This window comes from Mustela putorius, unplaced genomic scaffold (assembly GCF_011764305.1).
Source record: "Mustela putorius furo isolate JIRA1106 unplaced genomic scaffold, ASM1176430v1.1 tig00003853_pilon_pilon_pilon, whole genome shotgun sequence".
NCBI classification, from domain to species: Eukaryota; Metazoa; Chordata; class Mammalia; order Carnivora; family Mustelidae; genus Mustela; species Mustela putorius.
In genome coordinates, this window is record NW_025422005.1 from 13743074 (window position 1) to 13763881 (window position 20808).

The following is a 20808-nucleotide window of genomic DNA, read 5'->3' on the forward strand; positions in this document are numbered from 1 at the left end:
CTGCTGTCTTTCTGCCAGCCTCCACGGACCCACGTTTTGCCTCTGAAGAAATCAAAGAAGCTTTGTTCCCATTGCAAGGAGGAAAGCAAGGAAGTTCTTCATTCTCTGAGTCTTGTCGTTGACCCCCAAACACCTGATAACACCTAAGATGAGCCAGATCGCAAATATGTTCCAGGACGGAAACTTTGAACAGACTCAGCCGACACAGGCCTCTGGAACCCCTACCTTTAGGAATTTATGGACTACCTACCACCTACTGTTCACCTCTCACTTACCTTTGTTTGGACCCTACCCTGGATTCCTGGAGGAACAGTTACCCTAGGCCTATTTCTTTCTTTCTTTCTTTTTTTCTTTTTTTTTAAGATTTTTTATTTATTTATTTGACAGACAGAGATGACAAGTAGGCAGAGATGCAGGCAGAGAGGGAGAGAGAGGAGGAAGCAGGCTCCCTGCTGAGCAGAGAGCCCGATGTGGGGTTCGATCTCAGGACCCTGGGATAGCGACCTGAGCCGAAGGCAGAGGCTTTAACCCAGGCGCCCCTCTAGGCCCATTTCTAATATAAACCCCCAGCCCCAAGCAACGACAAGACTCTTTTTCCTTTCCTTTCCAAGACCCCCCGTGCATTGTCTACTATTTTCTCCGATTCTGTCACTCAAACTAGTCAGTCAACTTTTCCACTTCTCTGGCTTGCTTTTGATTTCTCTCTTCAGGAAGCCAAAGACCCTCTTGGCTGGTCTTGTGGGACCTCCTCCTCCCCATGCCGGGTCCTTGCACTCAGCCTGCCTGCATCACATATGGAAGATAAACCTTTGGCAAAAAAAAGTTTAGCTTAACAATTTTGCTTTCATAAAACCTATGTCTGATTTATCAGTGTGAGCAATAACAGTGTACATTTTATTCTACTTGGCTTTGCTTATCTCAAACTTATTCAGCTTTATTGATCAAATAAGCTAACTTATTCATGCATCACATTGATAAAAATGAAGAAATGTAAATTTGTATTCAACTAAATTCAAATATTGTATTCAGCTAAATTGAGTCACTCCAAGACACTTTAACAGTGATCATGTCTTACAGTCTTTCACCTAATAGATAATTTCCAAGGTCTTAAGATGACTGAAAACCTTGAACGGATAGTAAATTGAGTTATTTAATGGATACCCATTGGTATTCAAATAATTTCCAAGAAAGAACAGTGAAACATTGTTTACTAGGCAGAATTTTATATATTTATTTATTTATTTTTACTAGGCATAATTTTAAATTTATATACTCTGCTTATATGTTTGTTATAGAAAGACTACGTTCTGAGTCATTTTTTTAAATTTTATTTATTTTATTTGAGAGAGAGAGAGAGAAAGAGAATGAGATAAGCAGAGGGAGAGGGAGAGGCAGGCTTCCCCCCGAGCAAGAAGCCCAATGTGGGGCTCGATCTCCGGACCCTTGGATCATGACCTGAGCTGAAGGCAGACGCTTAACTGACTGAACCACCGAGGCACCCCTATTCTGAATTATTTTAATGAGCATTTTTAAAAAAGATTTTTACTTATGTATTTGACAGAGAGAGAGAGATAGTGAGAGCAGGAACACAAGCAGGGGGAGTGGGAGAGGGAGAAGAGGGCTTGCAGTGGAGCAGGGAACCAGATGCGGGGCTCGATCCCAGGATGCTGACATCAGGACCTGAGCTGAAGGCAGTCGCTTAACAGCTGAGCCAACCAGGCACCCCTTAATTAGCATTTTTAACAGGCATAAGAGAGATGTGTGGCTGTAGAAAGATGCATTGTAAGTTTTGCTTATCTGGTATAATACTGGGGGGTGGCTGACAGGTCTTCCTAAGCTACCCCACATGCCCCAGTATTATTTATGAAATGGAAGTTAATTACTTTGGTAAAAAGTTAAACTTCGGTTAAAAATAAAAATTCAGAGTTTGTGTTTCCGTCAAAGAACCCATACCCAGAGCTTCGTGGGAAAGGACTATATCAGATACTTCAAACTACTGGCACTCAAACCTGAGCTGACTCAGTTTTAGACTGTACCAATAGGGTGAATCAGGATTTCCAGGACTCTACGGCTGAGCAGGTGGCTTCATGAGACCCCAACTCGAGACCCAGCAGAAGAAGAATTAATTACATAGGACCGAATGAACAGACAAGGGAAATTTTATGGTAGTTATTTGTTTGGAAAGCTGTTGGTCTTGTAATGTTCTGTTTTCCAGATTCGTAAGAAAGCCCTTTGTCTTTTCTTCTCAAGCCATCTGTAATTCATAACAACTTAGTTGATTTTGCTTTTGTAAATTGAACGAAATCTTTTTTTTTAAAGATTTTATTTATTTATTTATTTGACAGAGAGAGAGAGATCACAAGTAGTCAGAGAGGCAGGCAGGGGCGGGGGGAAGCAGGCTCCCTGCTGAGCAGAGAGCCCCATGCGGGACTCGATCCTCGGTCCCTGATATCATGACCTGAGCCGAAGGCAGAGGCTTACCCCATTGAGCCACTCAGGCACCCCTGAACTAAATCATTTAAAATGTCTGATTTTCACTGACTTTACAGAATCTAGAAACTCTTACTGTCTTGCTTTTCATGGTATTAGTTATTTGCATACCTTTGATAAGGATGTGTCCTACTTCTTGCCAGGACAAATTGTACATCAGGGCATGAAGAGTCATGTTTGAGAACAATCCTCATCAAATCAGGTATGACAAGACATTTTAAGGAATGAAATTTGGCTCTATCCCTGGAGCTCATACCTACAAAACTCTCTGGGAAGACTGATCTGGTACCTGGTTTACAGGTTATAAGGCATGATACTTGGAATATTTGGGGACGTCAAAACGAGAAGAAATCACCCAAATTTATTGATGACAGGTCAAAAGAAATCTGGGTTGGGGTTCTTAACCTAGGAATTACAAATAATAGAGCCCCTTTAAAATTCCAGTTGGAGATTCCTTACAAAAATGTCCAGACAAAAGTTAATTGTGCAATTATTTAAAACTGTGTGGCTTTAAATTTTGCAAAGCAAATTTAGGGGGTCTATATGACAAATTAATGCGCTCACTGGACTTATGTAAACAATCAGACCAAATTTCATGAGACCAGCCTTATTTTGTGATCAGGAATAATTTTTCTTTGAGATTATTATGATCATAAGGGCTTGGCGGAGACCATAGGAACGAGTCGGAAGGACCTTGAAATTCAGTGGGCGCCCTGACTGGCTTCACCTTACCTCTGTCTTTTATCATTGAGCTACTTTACAGCTCAAAACTGTAGCAAATGGACAGAAATGCAGATGAGTCTTGTCTATTGAAATGTAAATCGCTTACGGTACAGTGCAGTTGTCTTGGGGACACTGACCAAACTTGCCAGTTTTGTATTTGTTTCTAGATTAATTTCATTGTTCCTTATCTCCCTATAATGGTGGAATACTTTGATTTGTCCATTGCACTAGTCATAATGTCTAACTGGTTCCCTCATTATTTCATAGGTTCCATAAAATCTTTGGTATGTGTTCATTTCATATCCTTAGGAGAATCAAAATTTTATCTTTTTCGAAAATTACCCTCAGAATTAATGTATGTAGGATGCATAGAGCAGGGCCTGCCATCCAGTAGAGACTCAATAATATTAGCTTTTTAAAGTAAAGGATTCAGATTATCCCTGCCTCACAGATGAGGAGAATAAGGTGCAGAGAAGCTAAGCAAACTTGCTTAAATGACAGCTTTTCAGAAGTAGAACAGAACTAGAAGTCAAGTCCATCTGCCTTCAAGCCTCTGTTTTCTTGTCCCCGCCCCCTCCATCCCCCTGCCCTACCCACAGTCCTCTCTGGCTGTGCTCTGCTGACTCCCACTCCTTCTTCAGGTTTCAGAGTCGGAGTCTTTCTGGATCCTTCTGGGCTAGGTTAGCATCTCTACCTCCAACCTTGGGTCATCCCCTGTCAAGTCTGTGTCGTAAATATGTTGTAACCATCAATGTCTTTGTCTGAAGGATGAGCCCCATAAGACCAGGGACCAAGACTGTTGCCATCACCATCCAGCCCAGAGCTGGCATCCAGCAAGTGCCTATATCTGAGTGCCAGAAGTGAGAGGTCATGCAGGCGTGGCATTTTCGCCCCCCCTCCCCCAACACTGAGAGCGGGGATGTGTTCTGGAACCTCCTGGAACGGTCAGCATCTCCGTTCTGCCAAACCAACACTCCCTGGGCTCCTGTCGGCTGGAGCCACTAGCCTCTCAGGACTTGAGTTTCTGGGGCTTTTGGGGTTTTGAGGGTTTTTGTTTTTGTTTGTTTTTTTTTGTTTTGTTTTGTTTTATGTTGTTATTGTTTCTTCTTCCAAATCAAATTCCAGAAATCCAGATTTAAAAATAACCAAGAAATGCAACCTTCTCTACCAAGCTTGGCAACAACAACTCCTCAACAAAGACCAATGTGCAGTCTCGCTTCGCACTTACTCATTTTCAGACGCCAACTCAGCTCTGTGTTGGGTTGGGAGGAGGACTCTTTGGGGCTGGTGGGCAAGGGCACAGAGGCTGTGCACCGGCTGGGCTGGATGGCGGGGCAACCCGGCGGGGCAGGCACACGCCCTTGCAGGAAGACAGCTGCCTGGGAATGCTGTGAAGTCCCGTTTTCCTTGGAGTCCCAGCTTGCTGGTCCCCAGCCCTGGGTCGGGCAGAAGATCAAAGCAACCCTGGAAAATGGTCTCCATTAGCGATCCAGAATTCATTCTCCTTCCCTGGGGAGACATCAGCTTCTGCTCTAGCCTGCCTTTCCCCATCATTACTTAGGGAACTGGCTGGTGGTAATAGAGAGTAGCATTTATACTCCTGCTAACAACAACCTCAAACTCCCTCCTCTTTTCTACATGGTCTATTTTTTGACCCGTCATCTTTCTTAATGCCTATTTTGTGGGCGAGAAAAATGTGTGATGGAAGAGAGGAAATTCGGGACCAGGGAAGGCCTGGAAAACTGTCAGATTTCATATTTCCTCCTCCTTTGAATCAGCATTTATGTCCCTCAGTGGGATTTTCCTGCATATGCTTGTATAACTCCCTCTTAAAACAATTTTTGCTGTTTTTTCCTTTCCCTGCCCCTGGGTAAGTTATTCCAACGACTACTTTCCACCTCAAAAGAAAGTAGTGGACAGGAAAAAAGAGGTCGTGTGGTCTGTTGGCTACCACTCCAAGTGGAGCCTGGAGACTTTGGTTCTATTCTGAGACTTTTTGGGAACAGGATGAAGGGGGGGGGACGCGAGCCTTGCCCTTCTACGGGGACTTCCCGGGACCCGGTGCCAACCGGAGGAAGTTGCTTCCTCCGGATCCAAAGGGACCCGGAAGCAGCATTTATGAAACCTGTAAAGTGCCAGGCTCACTTAATCCTCACAACTGGGTAAGAGAGGTCTGTTACTTCCATATTGCTGCTGAAGAAACTGAGGCTCAGAGAGATGTAGTGAGTTGCCCCAGGGGAGCACAGCTTGGCAGCAGGGAACACAGCCTGACTCTGATTCTTTGGTGTGAGCCGTTTCATTGAGTGACTCAATTTATTGAGCACTTATTATGTGCCACTCCCTGTACTAATTGGGAGCAAAGATCCATTTTTTTAATGGAGCTTCTATTCTCATTGAGGGTGGTGCAAAAGAAGGAGGTAGACGGGAAATAAACTCAATAAATAAGTAAATTATGTAACACGCGATGTCTTCCAGGCTGAGAACAAAAGAAAAAATAAAGCAAGCTAAGGGTATTGGGAGGGCTGGGGACAAAGTTGTACTTTTGTTTTGTTTTGGTTTTTTAGAGATTTTATTTATTTATTTGACAGAGAGAGATCACAAGTAGGCAGAGAGGCAGGCAGAGAGAGAGGGGGAAGCAGGCTCCCTGCTGAGCAGAGAGCCCAATGCAGGACTCGATCCCAGGACCCTGAGATCATGACCTGAGCCCAAGGCAGAGGCTTTAACCCACTAAGCCACCCAGGTGCCCCAGAGTTGTACGTTTACACGGGGTAATCAAGAGAAGCCTCCGGGAGGAGGTGACATTTGTGTGAGGATTTAAAAGAGAAATGAGAGCTGGGGGTGGTGTTTGGGGGAAATTATTACTGTCAGAGGGAACAGTCAAGTCAGGGCCAAGACCCTGAGGTGGAAGTGTGCCTAGCGCATCTGACGGACAGCAAGAAGGCGAGGGTGGGCAGAGTGAGCGAGGAGCCCTTTCACAAAAAAGGGCCACTCCGCTGTGTTGTGAATACACCGGCCAGGGGTGGGGAATAAGCAGGGAGAGCAGGAAGGGCTGTTGCAGTCCCAGGCGAGAGACGGGTCGGGCTCCGTGGAGTGGTGGTTGGATTCTGGATTTATTCTGAAAGCAGAGTCAGCGGGATTTCCTGACAGATCAGATGTGCGGTGTGAGAGGGAGAGGCGTCCGGGCACTTTCCAAGGTTTCTGCTGGCAGGAGGAAGGTTTTGAGTGGGGCAGATGTAGGCAGGGAAGGAAGATCAGGAGTTTGGTTTTAGACAAAATGAGTTCAGGATGTGTAACTTCTCTCCCTACGGGGTCAAATCAACATCATCCAAGAGCAAGACCCAAGAGGCCCATGTATAAGGACCCTCCAAACTAAGCATCCAACTTCAGTTTCCCCAACATCATTTTCCTCTCCTCTCCTTCCTTCCTTCCTTTCTGTCTTTCTTTCTTTTATTTATTTATTTGACAGAGGGAGACACAGCGAGAGAGGGAACACAAGCAGGGGGAGTGGAAGAGGGAGAAGCAGACTCCCCACTGAGCAGGGAGGCCGATGTGGGGCTCAATCCCAGGAACCTGGAATGATGGCCTGAGCCGAAGGCAGATGCTTAACGACTGAGCCGCCCAGGGTCCCCCTCTTTTTTCCTTAAAAGATTTTATTTAGGGGCATCTAGGTGGCTCAGTCATTAAGTGTCTGCCTTTGGCTCGGGTCATGACCCTGGGTTCTTAGGATCGAGCCCCACATCCAGCTCTCTGCTCAGCAGGAAGCCTGCTTCTCCTCCCGCTCCTCCTGCTTGTGATCCCTCTCTCGCTGTGTTTCTCTCTGTCAAATAAATAAAATCTTCAAAAAAAAAAAAAAGATTTTACTTATTTATTTGAGATAGAGAGGGAGAAAGAATGGGCAGAGGGGGAGAGACAGAGAATCTCAAGCAGACTCTGGGCTAACCCGAACCTGACTCTGGGCTTGATCCCCAGACCCCAATATCCTGACCTAAGCTGAAATCAAGTGTTGGACACTTAACCGATTGAGCTACCTAGGAGCCCCGACTTTACCTTCCTTTTAACTCGGATGTCCATGAACTTGGATGGGAAAAAAATTACATCTTTTTCCCTCCCAGTAACCTCTGTTTTTTTTTCTTTTAAAGATTATATTTATTTATTAGACACACAGAGAGAGATCACAAGTAGGCAGAGGCAGGCAGAGAGAGGGGGGAAGCAGGCTCCCTGCTGAGCAGAGTCCAATGCGGGGCTCAGTCCCAGGACCCTGAGATCATGACCTGAGCTGAAGGCAGAGGCTTAACCCACTGAGCCACCCAGGTACCCCTCCCCCAGTAACCTCTTACTAAAATTTCACATTTCTTTCAATTATGAATGTAGGCAAAAAAAACCCAGTAGATTTAGGAAGGCCAGTGACTGTTACCAATAAGAATCAGATATTTTTGTTTTACATAATTGGTGCCACAGATTATCCTCAAAGGTCTTTTATCTTCACCACTTCTTTGAACTTATGGTAATTATGAGACGCCACTACATTGTATGATTTCTAGCATTAGCAATCACATATACTACTATAGCATAAATTTAAATTTTTCTTTTAAGATTTTATTTGTTCATTTGACAGACAAGATCACAAGTAGTCAGAGAGGCAGGCAGAGAGAGATAGAGGAGGAAGCAGCCCCCTGCCGAGCAGGGAGCCCGATGTGGGGCTCAATCCCAGGACCCTGGGATCATGACCTGAGCCAAAGGCAGAGGCTTTAACCCAATGAGCCACACAGGTGCACTAAATTTGAATATTTTGATAGCAGTATTTCATCATACTTAGTTCCCCTGGTAATCCTATGCATTTTATCATTTGCATCTAAAATCATTATTCTGGGGGCACCTGGGTGGCTCAGTCAGTTGAGCGTCAAACTCCTGGTTTTGGCTCAGGTCATGATCTCAGGGTCATGATTTCGAGCCCCTGAGTGAGATCAAGCCGAGTTCAGAGTTGAGCTACCTAGGAGCCCCGACTTTACCTTCCTTTTAACTCGGATGTCCATGAACTTGGATGGGAAAAAAATTACATCTTTTTCCCTCCCAGTAACCTCTGTTTTTTTTTTTATTTAATTTTTTTTTTATTTAATTGACAGAGAGACAGACAGCTAGAGAGGGAACACAAGCAGGGGGAGTGGGAGAGTGCTCTCTCTCTCTAAAATAAACAAAATATTTAAAAATAACAATAAAAAAGAAATTAAAGATAAAATAATGATTTTTTAAGATTTTATTTATTTATTTGACAGAGATCACAAGAAGGCAGAGAGGCAGGCAGAGAGAGAGGGGGAAGAAGGCTCCCTGCTGAGCAGAGAGCCCGATGTGGGACTCGATCCCAGGACCCTGAGATCATGACCTGAGCCGAAGGCAGAGGCTTTAACCCCCTGAGCCACCCAGATGCTCCTAAAATCATTATTCTGAGAGAAGCTTCAGCAGCTTCCACAGACTGCCCAAGGTGTCCACAACCCAAAAAAGTTAAGACCCTGATATAAGTTAAAGACTCCTTGACAAGACAGGAACAAAAATCAATAAATAAGCCACTAATATTTCTTGAGCTGTGGTGGGAACCACGCCAGGAGCTTTACAGACCTTATTTCATGTAACCTTTCCAGGTGGAAGGTGGGTATTTGTATGATTTTCCCTTTTACAAATGAGGAAATTGAGACTCAGAGACATTAAAGTCACCCAGCTGCTCAGTGAAGAATCAGGGGTTCAAACTCAGGGCTCTCTCTCTCTCTCTTTTTTTTTTTTTAAAGATTTTATTTATTTAATTGACAGAGAGACAGACAGCTAGAGAGGGAACACAAGCAGGGGGAGTGGGAGAGAGAGAAGCAGGTTCCCCACTGAGCAGGGAGCCTGATGCGGGGCTCGATCCCATGACCCCGGGATCATGACCTGAGCTGAAGGCAGGCACTCAACAACAGAACCACCCAGGCACCCCCTCAGGGCTCTTTCTAAAGCCTGCGTCTATGTTACTAAAACAAACTGGGTCACACGCGGAGCCCCACACGGCCCTCTGAATCAGCACAGTGTCGTAGCCCAACAGCAGGGTGGTATCAGTTAAGAACTGAGAACTGGAGGGGTCCGTGGGGGGTGGGGTGCAGTCGGTTGTGCCTGACTCTTGATTTCAGCTCAGGTCGCAATCTCAGGGTCCTGAGATGGAGCCCTCCATCAGGCTCCACGCTCAATAGGGAGTCTGCTTGAGAGTCTCTCTCCTTTTCTCTCTTCTTTCTCTCTCAAATAAATTTTTAAAAAAGAAGAAGAAAGAATTCAGGTTGCCCTGGATCAAGCCTCACATTGGGCTCTCTGCTCAGCGGGAAGTCTGCTTCTCATTCTCTCTCTCTTTCTCTCAAATAAATTAAAAAAAAAAAAAAAAAAAAAGAATGCATCTGCCAGTTCCGCAACCCTATCCTTGTCTCTGAGATTGCGTTCATCTGCTCTAGCAAAGTTATCACAGCTGGGGTTGGTGTTGCTAGTTGGTGGGGTTTACAGTAGTCCATTGTCCTCTTCCAGGACCACAATGGCGCGTTCATCCTCCATTGGTCATAAGCACCTTTGGTCTTTTATCATCTTTCTCCAGGGCATGGGTAGCCTCCAGGAATAGCCAACTGATTCCAGTCTTTGAAACTGTCAAACACCTGGTATATTGCAACCATCGGTTCCTCTCCTATCCCATTCCGGTTCACCACCGGTGAAAATTTTAACAATGGTGCCATCATTGCACACGAGGGACCACTGGAACTCCACAAACCATCAGTGACAGGGTCTCCATTGTCAGGCAACAGGCCAGTGACCCAGCTCTAAAATCCCAGTTTCGCTTTCTTCCTAAAACCACTTTCTGTAGCAACAGATACAGTTTGGGTTCTCAGTGAAACAGATGCAGAGCCTGAAATCTGTACATTAAGAAGTTTTTTCAAGGGTGGGATGGGGATGCTTTCGGCAAAGATACCAGCAAATGAGTGAGGGGAGCAGCATCGGGCAGAGGGAAAAGTTGAACAATGAGGAAGTTACACCCAGCCCTCAGATGCAACCCAGGGGAGCTCTGGAGTTGAGTTGGATTTTTAGAGCTGTCCTGCCTGAAGCAAGGGGCTAGGCACTGACTATCCCTCCTGGACCAGTCATTAGATACAGGTAACTTTAAGGAGGGGGTCTGATCTTGGGCAAGGCACCACTCTGTGGCTGAGCTGGGGGAGGGAGTGGCCCGGCTCTGAAATATGGGATGTGAGAGAACACCACGGCAGCCTCTACGGAGACTCTGCCTGTTCTTATATCCACGTGCAAGGATTTCATGCACACGTTAAATATTAGATAGTCTCAATATATTTTTTCAATCTGTCATCTGTCCGTTAACTCTTAGTGTCATTTGTTAAGCCGAATTCCTTAATTATGATGTAACCAAATTAATCAATTTCTCTCTTTAAGGATTTGTCCTTCTTCCTGAGGTCCCAAAGAGATCCTCCGACATCATGTTTTTTTCATTAAATATATTTTTACCTCTCCAATTTAGGTCTTCAGTCCTCCTGGAGCCCACTCTGAATGCAGGTATTATGGGGGGGGCGGTAATGCTTCCTTTTTCCTCTGTGTAATGAACCAACTTTCCCTACGTGTCTTCATCTCTCTGCTCCCTGGTTTCTGCTCTCATCACTGTCTTAAGATGCCACATCTGCAGAGAATCAGGCTCTCTTTATACTCTTACTTTAGGGCTTTAAAAAAATATATCCATTCATCTTGCCCTCTATACAACACTGGGCACTTTGGACCATTTCCACTTCTTGCAGCTCTGTGCGGACGACCTTTCCAGACTTATTATTCCTGTTTGCCTTTTCTTCCTTCATCCTTTCCTCCTCTTTCATCCCTAGGGCTTTGTGGGCTGACTTTCTCTTGCAGCTCCTAACAATTGGTGTAATTTAAGGCTCAATGCTTGTCTTTATTTTTATCCTGTGTAATTCTATCTTCTATGAGAAATCCCTTCATTTTCAAGGTCTCAATACTTCCAGGTGTGTGACTTCCCAACGGGCAGGTCCAGCCCTGACCTCACTTGTGAACGCCAGTCAAATTTCAAACGGAAAACTGGACATTTTTAGTATGTGTAGATTCAAATCAATCTTCACCATGCAAGTAATGTTATACGATTCACCTATATTTTATACGTTTCCAGACACGTATTTATTCAAAGGATGAGAGGACCGCTTATGTTTAACCGTATTAACAGTCAGAGTCCAATATTTTTATTCATGGTTCAAAAGATCAGAGTCACTTAAATTTCAGAGGGAAGTTCAGCCATGAGTCAGCTTATCTTCTTCTTCTTTTTTTAAGATTTATTTATTTATTTGTCGGAGAGAGAGAGCATGAGCAGGGGGAGCGGCAGGCAGAGGAGGAAGGAGAAGCAGGCTCCCGGCTGAGCAGGAAAAGGGTTGGCCGTGGCCAGAACCATAGTCACGTGCTGTAGTGGAACGATCACAGTTTTGGAGTCGGAGAGACCTACATTCAAATTCCACGCCCTCCACTTACAAGGGCCTGCTTCCCTATCTACCGAAGGCTCAGGCCAGACGGCCATTACAGACTAAAGCAACACATGGGAGTGCTTTGCCCCCGAAGGCTGCTAAAGAGAATTCTGAGTTCCCTTTCCTTCCTTCTCCTTGCATCCCTCTCCTGCATTCAGCTTCCAGATGAAGACAGAAGTGTCTGAGCTCTCAGGATAAGTGGTCGGTATGTGAGCATCCTGCAGAGCCCAAGGGGAAGGTCAGACTGCAAGTCTCAGGGATCTACAGAGCCTTCCCCAGGCATCTATAAAGCTGGCCGAGGGAACTACAACTGTCCCCTGTTTGCATTAAAAATTCGAAGCGACAGGTACCATCCCAAGAGCATCCAAGGGGCACTTTACAGTTTACGACAGCTCAGACCTCAGACTCTCGGGAAGTAAGCTCACTCTTAACTTGTCAGATGGGCAGCGGAGGAGATCTTGTCAAACCATCCATGCACCATGATCTTGTCCAGTGACGTGGGCAGCTTGTTCAAGCTGGCGCAGGGATGAGACGGAGAGTCCCCACAAGCATCCCCAGTTGGTCTCTGGAATTCCTCCAGACCACCTCCTTGTTTTTCCACCCTGCGGTGCCTCATTCATAAGTTTCTTAGTCTTCAACTCTCTTTGTTTTGGCTTCTACCGTGAGGTTTCTACCCTCCACCCACTTCTGTGCTGGACGGTCCTCTGGGCTTGACTCTTGCTCCTGGCTCTCAATGACCACACCCATCCAAGCCATTGCTTGATCTTCGTGCTTCAATCACCCACACTGCTCCCACGGGTAAGAAGCAGCCCATCGGTCAGATCTGCTGGAGACCCCCCACCCCTCTGCAGGACCATGGGGGTCATTGATGGCCTGCCAGTTTCAAGATGGCAGAATCAGGACTTTTTTGTCCCCCTTCATTAAAAAAACACCCCAAAACAAACAGTGCAGGATATGAAAACTGAAGTATTGTTTTCAAATTAAACCAGGAGAAAACAGCAGCCCCTGTCCAATGCACAGGGATCAGGAATGTGGAAAGACCAAGGGCCGAGCACTGCGTGTAGACATCGGAGCCTCCTCACAGAAACCAGACTAGACTCTGTAGACAGAGGGTGTCTTGTGCATTTCTTTATCCTCAAGGCTTAGCATAGGATTAATCAAGCATTCAACTAATCCTCATTCAACATTTGTTGAATGAATTACATCATTTTATATATATCATATAATAGTCATCCCCAGACGAAGGCATATTTTATTGCAAGGGGAATCATTAGAAATGTTTCCTATGCCATGAACTGAAGCTGCCATTATTTCTCTTAGAGGGATGGCCCTTCCAAACCCATACGCTGAGGAAGAGACATCTGAGCGACACCCTTGCCTTGATACTCAGCATTTCATTGCTTCAAATACTTCGAAAACCTCACCAAATCATTGCTCGGTGTTCATCTTTTATTATTTTAACGTGAACTTGGTCTCTATGGCGGTCTGGACCTGATAATTACACGCAGCCCTTTGCCATTATGAGTAAGGAACCAGGTAACAGCGCTGACATTTAATATTTAATTGTTTTTGATCAGCATTAATTAGTCACAGATGCACACCAGATTCCCATTGAATTAAATTCTCTCGGGAACAGATCGCGGGCTCAGGGATTCTAACCACATCAAAAAGTAAGTGTTCGACTTTAAAAGTTGGGCCCTAGAGACCCAGGCATCCGTGGAGAGGAAATGCCAGATGTCTCGCATTCTCCCTCTTTCGTCAGAAGTCAACCTCCTACTCGCAGCCCCGTGGAATCTAAAACCTCAGGGTTCTGCGGGGGACCGTGCCGGCTGCAGTCTCCTCTCCCTTCCTCCAGCAGTTTAAGCCTCTTCCCGGAATCATTCCCATCTGCCTGCACACGCACGTAATTTCTCCAACCCTAGAAACCTCCTGTGGACTCCACTGCTTCTCAAGGGATTGCCTCTTCTCTTTGTTCCTCTTATGAGAAACACTCCTTGAAAAGACCATGTTCACCTGACATCTCCCACCCGGCGCCTCCTGGTCTTTCTCAAACCCACAGTCTTCAATCTACCCTCCGTCCCCTTCAAGTAAACGGTCCTTGTCAATTGTAACCAAAAGAACCACCAAGGTGAGAAATCCAACGGTCGGGTCTTCACCTCCCTTCGACCAAGTGGATCATATTCTCTTTCTTGAAACAGTTTTTCATGGTCTGGCTTCCAGGACAGTTTGGGTTGGGTTTCTTCCCATCGCCCCCCTGACCCCCACTATTGTTCCTTTTGATTCTGCCGGGCTCATTCACCCTCTGCTTCCCAGCCCGAGAGCATCATGGGCTCAGCGCTTTGCTCTTCCTTTTTGCTCTGTCCACACTCATCCTTTAGGTGGTCTTAGAGAAGCACATCTACGCATTGAACTCCCCATTTTTTAGAAAAGATTTTATTGACTTGACAGGGGGGAGCACCAACCAGAAGGAAAGGGAGAAGGAGGCTCACGGAGCAGGGAGCCCGACCCGGGGCTCGATCCCAGGACCCTGGGATGATGACCTGAGGCGAAAGCAGATGCCCCAAACGTGGCATTTTTATCTCCAGCACTGACCCCTCCCCTGCTTACTCTGTGTGTCCACTTGAATGTGGACTTAGCCTGGGTGCCTTAAACATCAGAGCCTGAGGCCCAGCTCGCACTTGGGCATGCTGTATTAAAGGACTGCAAGTCCAGGGCAGAGGTGGGGGGAGGAAACGAGGCAGGGAAGGAGGTAAAGCAGACACCAGTGGGTGCGTTATCTAGCTAGCCCTGTGTTCACGAGAAAACCCAGCGAGCAGCTCCCTGCATGGGCACATCTCCAGAGAGAGGCTGGGGATGGAGGAGTGGTGTCCAGAGAGAGGCTGGGGATGGAGGAGTGGTGTCCAGAGAGAGGCTGGGGATGGAGGAGTGGTGTCCGGAGGGACCACAGCACCTCCGGGCTGCCTCTCTGAAAGGAGGTTTATTTCTGGCCTGCAGAAGGAAGTAGAATTCGTCTGTTGGCTCCTTCTTATCTCTTGTCTCTCGACGATCAGTGTTGAGCCCTGAAGTTCAGGGTTGTGGTCCCCAGCCCTTTTGGACTCCTTCGGATGCCCGTGCTCCCAGCTCTGGTTTAGAAGTTCATCTGGGCTCAGACGTGTTTGGAGGGGCCAGAGCCTCAGTGTCGGGACATGCGGGTCGTGTGTGTGGAGAGCTGGTGCAGGTCCTGGTGCAGCAGGCAAGAGAGAGCCAGGAGAGACTGAGGCAGCCGGGCTTCGCAGGAGGCCATTTGCTGTGGTGGCCAGGTCCTTCTTTGAGGGCACAGTCAAGAGCGGGTGGGAGAATGGGGTTGGGGAAATATGGGGCAGCACATAAGTGGGTCTTCTAGGGAGCCCCAAGCTTAAGCTAGCCAGAACTGAATTCCTTCCTCTGTTGCCGCACACAAACTCCTTTCTCCTATTTTCTTTCTTTCTTTTTTTTTTTTTTTTTTTTTTTTTAAGATTTATTTGTCAGGGAGAGAGAGAACACAAAAGCACAAGCAGGGGGGAGAAGTAGAGAGACAGAGGGAGAAGCAGGCTCCCTGCTGAGCAGGGAGGGAGTCAAATGTGGGACTCCATCTCCCAACCCTGGGATCGTGACCTGAGCCGAAGGCAGACATTTGACAGACTGAGCCACCCAGGAATTCATCCCCTGTTTTCTTCTGTCTGAGCTTCAACTCCTACCTTTCTGTTTGCTCATACCCCAAATATTAACACTTAAAACTCTTTTTTCCCCCCTCAAACCTACATCCCATCCATCAACAAATCCTATCAGCTCTACCTTCAAAATATATCTGGCAGCCGACCTCTTCTCACTGCCTCCTTTCCCATCATTCTTAGATGATTGCAAGGGTCTTTCTGTTGGCTCTTGGCTTCCGCCCTTGCCTCCACATTCTGTTCTCAGCATAACCCTCAAAACCATGCTTTCCAAACACAAGTGAGATGGTCATTCCTCCCCTCAGGCCTCTAATGTCTTTCCATCTCACTCAGAGTAAAACCAGGCTTTGTGATAGCCCGCAAAGTTCTGTACCATCTGCTTCTACCACCCCTCCTGTTCGCACACTCTGTTCCAGGCACACAGTGCCTTTGTACGCTCAAGCAGAGTCCTACCCCAGGGCCTTTGTACTTGCCCTTCTCTGTGCCTACAGGACTCTCTCCCCAATATCTGTGTGGCTTGCTTCCTTGTTCCTTCAGAGTCCTTAACCTTGTGTTCCACTGCTTCTCAGCTGGAGACGGCTCCTCGGAGGATGGAGCTGAAGGATGGGAAAACAGGGGGGAAGAAATGATCCCTTCAGGAAGTTGTTGGAAAGCTCAAAGCAATGGCAAGTGTAGTTTAGCTAACAAGGAGACCTTAGGCGCGGGAGAAAGTCCCATGAAAAGGAAGAGTTGAAGGTGGAGTGGAACATTTTCAAAAGGCTTTGAATGCTAAGTAATGCAGAGAGATGTTTATTCTATAGACAAAGGCCTCCAGGGGGAATCCAAGTCAGTTCACTTGAGTTTCCATTGAAGACTGTCTTAACACCGGGATCTCTGAGTCAGAGTTTGCTCTGGTGGTCTGAACATATCCACGGAGGAAGCAAGAGAAACCAGCACTGGGAGAGGAGCAACAAAGCTGAGAAAGATACATGTTCCTAGGAGGAATTTTCCAGGCCCTTTCAGGAAGTTGATAGGAGAAAGTAGTCTTCCCAGAGGCAGTGTTGGAGAGCTTATACGTCCCATGAGGTGGCCACTGGGGGATTGGAAATGGGATTTCAAAACCAACCCAACAGGAAGAAAAGGGGAATCTTGGTGTTCTCTTCTGGTGCTCTCCGGTCAGGCCTCCCTGACTCCATCACTGGGCTCTCTGGATGCCCATGTTGCGAGGTCGAAGAGGTCAGCGACCGTGGGCGCCACTGCCCTCTGCTGGAGGGACTGAGCTCCTCCCCCAAGCCTGTATCGAGATCAGGGTCAATGGTTAACCTTCTTTGGATCAGGAGTCCCTTTGACCATAGGAAGCAAGCTATGGACTCCAAGATAGGCACTCATACATAAAGTTGCAAGGATTTGTGGAAAGATCCTCTGAAACCCATCCACCAACCTTCCACATAAAGGTATGACTTTACTTTTTCTTATTTATGTATTTATTTATTTAGATTTCTATTATTAAATCAAAGTATAGTTGACACACAATGTTACATTAGTTTCGGGTGTACAACATAGTGATTTGACAAGTCTACACCTCATGCTCTATGGTTCCGGTAAGGGTACCTGCCATCTGTCACCACACAAGGTCATTATAATAGCACTGACTGCATTCCCTATGCTGTGTGTTTTTGTTGTTGTTGTTTTGTTTTTATCCCGGGGATTTACTCATTGCATAACTGGAAATCTGCATCTCCTACCCTGCTTTACCCAATTGCCCATCGCCCCTTCTGGCAACCACCCATTTGTTCTCTGTGTTTTTGGGTGTGTTTCTGCTTTTTCGTTCATTTGTTCACTTGTTTTGGTTTTTCTTGGTTCCGCACATAAATGAAATCATATGGTGTCTGTCTTCGACTTATTTCATTTAGTGGAACACCCATTAGTTCCATCTACGTTGCTGCAAATGACAAGATCGCATTCTTTTTTATAGCTGAGTAATATTCCATAGTATATAGACATTGCATCTTGTTTATTCGTTCATCTATGGGTGGGACACTTGAACTGGTGCCATGTCTTGGCTATTGTATCTGATGCTGCAATAAACATAACAGTGTATGTATGTTTTCCAATTAGTGTTTTCATGATCTCTGGGTAAAGACCCAGTAGTGAAATTACTGGATCATATGGTAATTCCATCTTTAATTTTTTAAAAATATTTTATTTATTTATTAGAGAGGGGGAGAAGGTCAGAGGGAGAAGCAAACTCCTCATAGAGCTGGGAGCCCAATGCAGAACACATGCTGGGATCATGACCTGAGCTGAAGGCAGTCGCCCAACCAACTGAGCCACCCAGGTGCCCAATTTTTTGAGGAACTTCCATACTGTTTTCCACAACAGCTACACTAACTTATTCCCATAAAGGTGTAACTTGCAAACCAGAAAGACCTAAGTGCCAGTGGGCTAAGATGCCCACCTATTTGGCTGTGAGACAGGAGAGAAATAAAAAAGAGCGTACCCAGCCCATTTTCTGCCAAGAATGCCTTTTCCCGTCTTTGGATCCTATACTCAGAAATATTTTCCCTACCAAACAAGTTGCATTGATAAGAACCCCCCAAATTTTTTTTTAAGATTTTTATTTATTTATTTGACACAGAGAGAGAGAGAGAGATCACAAGTTAGCAGAGAGGCAGTCAGCGGGGGTGGAGAAGCAGGCTCCCCGCTGAGCAGAGAGCCTGATGCGGGGCTCGATCCCAGGACCCTGAAATCATGACTTGAGCTGAAGGCAGAGGCTTTAACCCACTGAGCCACGCAGGCGCCCCAAGAAATCCCCAAATTTTTTGTTAACAAAACCGAACAGGCAAGTGATAGCTGGTAATCTCATTATGGCCGAGTTCATACAATCCAGGCAAAAAATCAAAGCTGACATGACGTTCAGTTGGCCCAGGGAGCTGTCCTATGGACCAAATACATGGCTTTGGTTGGACTTTGAAATATTAACACTCAATTATAATGATTACAGTGCATTTGTCTCAATGATTACAGTGAATTTGTCTCAAACTCACGCTCATGCTCTCTCACAAATCTGTTTCTGTGCCCCTTCAATGTGGCTTCAAATGCAGGTAAATGCACCTACCAGTGTGTCTTTCCAAGCATTCCCATAGACTCAAACTCTCTCTGAGGTCAATTCAAACACATACTGACCACAGAGCTACACTCAAGTCTGCTCTGGTGGTTACTCTTAAACTGTGTCCCTCCCTGGCCTCCAGCCTCCAAAAAAACAAAAACCAACCTCATTCCTGCTTCTCATTCATTCTTCCAAGAAATATTAAATGCCTTCCATGTTATCAGACACTGTGCAAAGCACTAGGGGTGTAATGACAATGAGACATACAAAGTCCCTGCTTTCATGATACTTGAGCTCTGGCGGGAGAAACAGGACAGGGGAGGGGCTGGGGAGGACAGGAGAGGAGTAAATACACAAGAATGTGATTGCAATTTTTGATATGCACTAGGAAGGAAACAAAGAGGGTGGTGGGCAGATAGAGAACAGGGGCAGAGCGGGGATCTGCCGTGGATTTAGCAGCCAGGGTCCCAGTAGGAAACACAGGGTACACCCAAAGGGGGACGTGGAGAGTTTAATAAGTTACGTATTAGTAACAGTGGGAGGCATTGCCTGCATTATGTCTGCAGTACTGTGCAGCCTGGGTGGCTTAAAGTAACAGCATGTTATTCTCGGTGCTGGAGGCTAGACGGCCAAAATCAAGGTGTCTGCAGGGTCAGTTTCTTCGTGGAGGCTCAGAGGGAGAATGCGTTTCACGCCTCTCTCCCAGTTTCTGGTGCTTGCCGGGAGACCTTGGCTTCCCTTGGCTTGTTGCCAGGTATCTCTAGTCTCTGCCATCATCATCCCCCAGCTAACTCCCCCTGCATCTGCCTGCCTCTGTATAAGGACACCAGTCATTTTGGATTTAGGGTTCCCCTTATTCCAGTATGATTTAATCTTAACTAATACCATCTGCCATGACCCTATTTCCAAGTAAGTTCACATTCTGAGGTTCCAGGAAGGATGTGAATTGGGGAGGACTATTCAACCCAGTGTACCTGCTTTTTTTTGTAAAGCATTAATTTTGCACTGTCTTCATCATCTTCTTTTTCAGGGACACTTTCATTCCACTCAGATCTCCTACTCCTGCCATATTATGGATTCAGAACATATGATCGAGTAGTATCAACACTTGAGAAGTGAGGGTTATCTTAATGAGATGCCATGACACACCGATCACATTGGCAACAATTTTAGAGTGTAATTAAAAATCAACTGTTGGGGGGCGCCTGGGTGGCTCAATGGGTTAAAGCCTCTGCCTTCAGTTCAGGTCATGATCCCGGGGTCCTGGGATCAAGCGCCCCAGGGTCCTGGGATCGAGCCCCGTATCAGGCTCTCTGCTCAGCAGGGAACCTGCTTCCCTTCCTCTCTCTCTGCCTGCCTCTCTGCCTACTTGTGATCACTGTCTGTCAAATAAATAAAGTATTTTAAAAAATAAAAATAAAAGTCAACTGTTGGGGAGGATGGGGAATAACAGGCATGTTCATACACTGCTGGTGAGGATGTAAACTGGTGTAATCACTTTAGGATAAAGTTGTATCTAGTAAAGCTGAAGATGAGCATTCCTATTGTCCTCCTTAGTTACAGATGCTATAAAAATGTATGCCAGTGTGCATCAGAATACATGTACAAGAATGAGAAGCCTTGTGGGTAATAAGTCCCAAATGGAAACAACTCAAATATCCATGGACAATAGAATAAGTAAACACATTATGGCTAGAATATAATGGAGTACTGTATAGCAATGAAACCAGGACAAATTATACACCCAACACAGGTGAGTCGTAAAGCATAATAATGAACAAAAGAAGTCAAGTATCATAAATAGAGACAGTACGATTCCATTTATATAAAGTTTGAAAGCAGCAAAATTAAGCCATATTATTTAAGGATCTGTGCTCAGGCAACAACGCTTAAAGAAAAGCAAGGAAATGAGTCACATGAAAGTCAGGATAGTGGTTACACTTGCAGGGAAGGAAAGGATGTGATTGGACAAAGGACTCACCCAAGCTTGGGCTTCCGAGATGCTAGCTATTTTCATTTTACACCAATTTATTTGTTACACTGTATTTAGACTTTTAGCACTTTTTTGTACTCTTGTTAACACATACATATGTAAAATGTGGGACCAGCATGTGGGCTTTAGAACCAGACAAAGAAGCTACTTAGTAGCTGTTCAACTCTGGATACACAGCTCAAGAGGTGCAACCATCTAAGACCCTCTGGGGGAAAGGAGATAGGAAGCAAAATAATGTATATCTCCTTTTAAGAAAGGAATTCACTTTTAATTGAAGGGAAATGGAAGAAGAAAAAA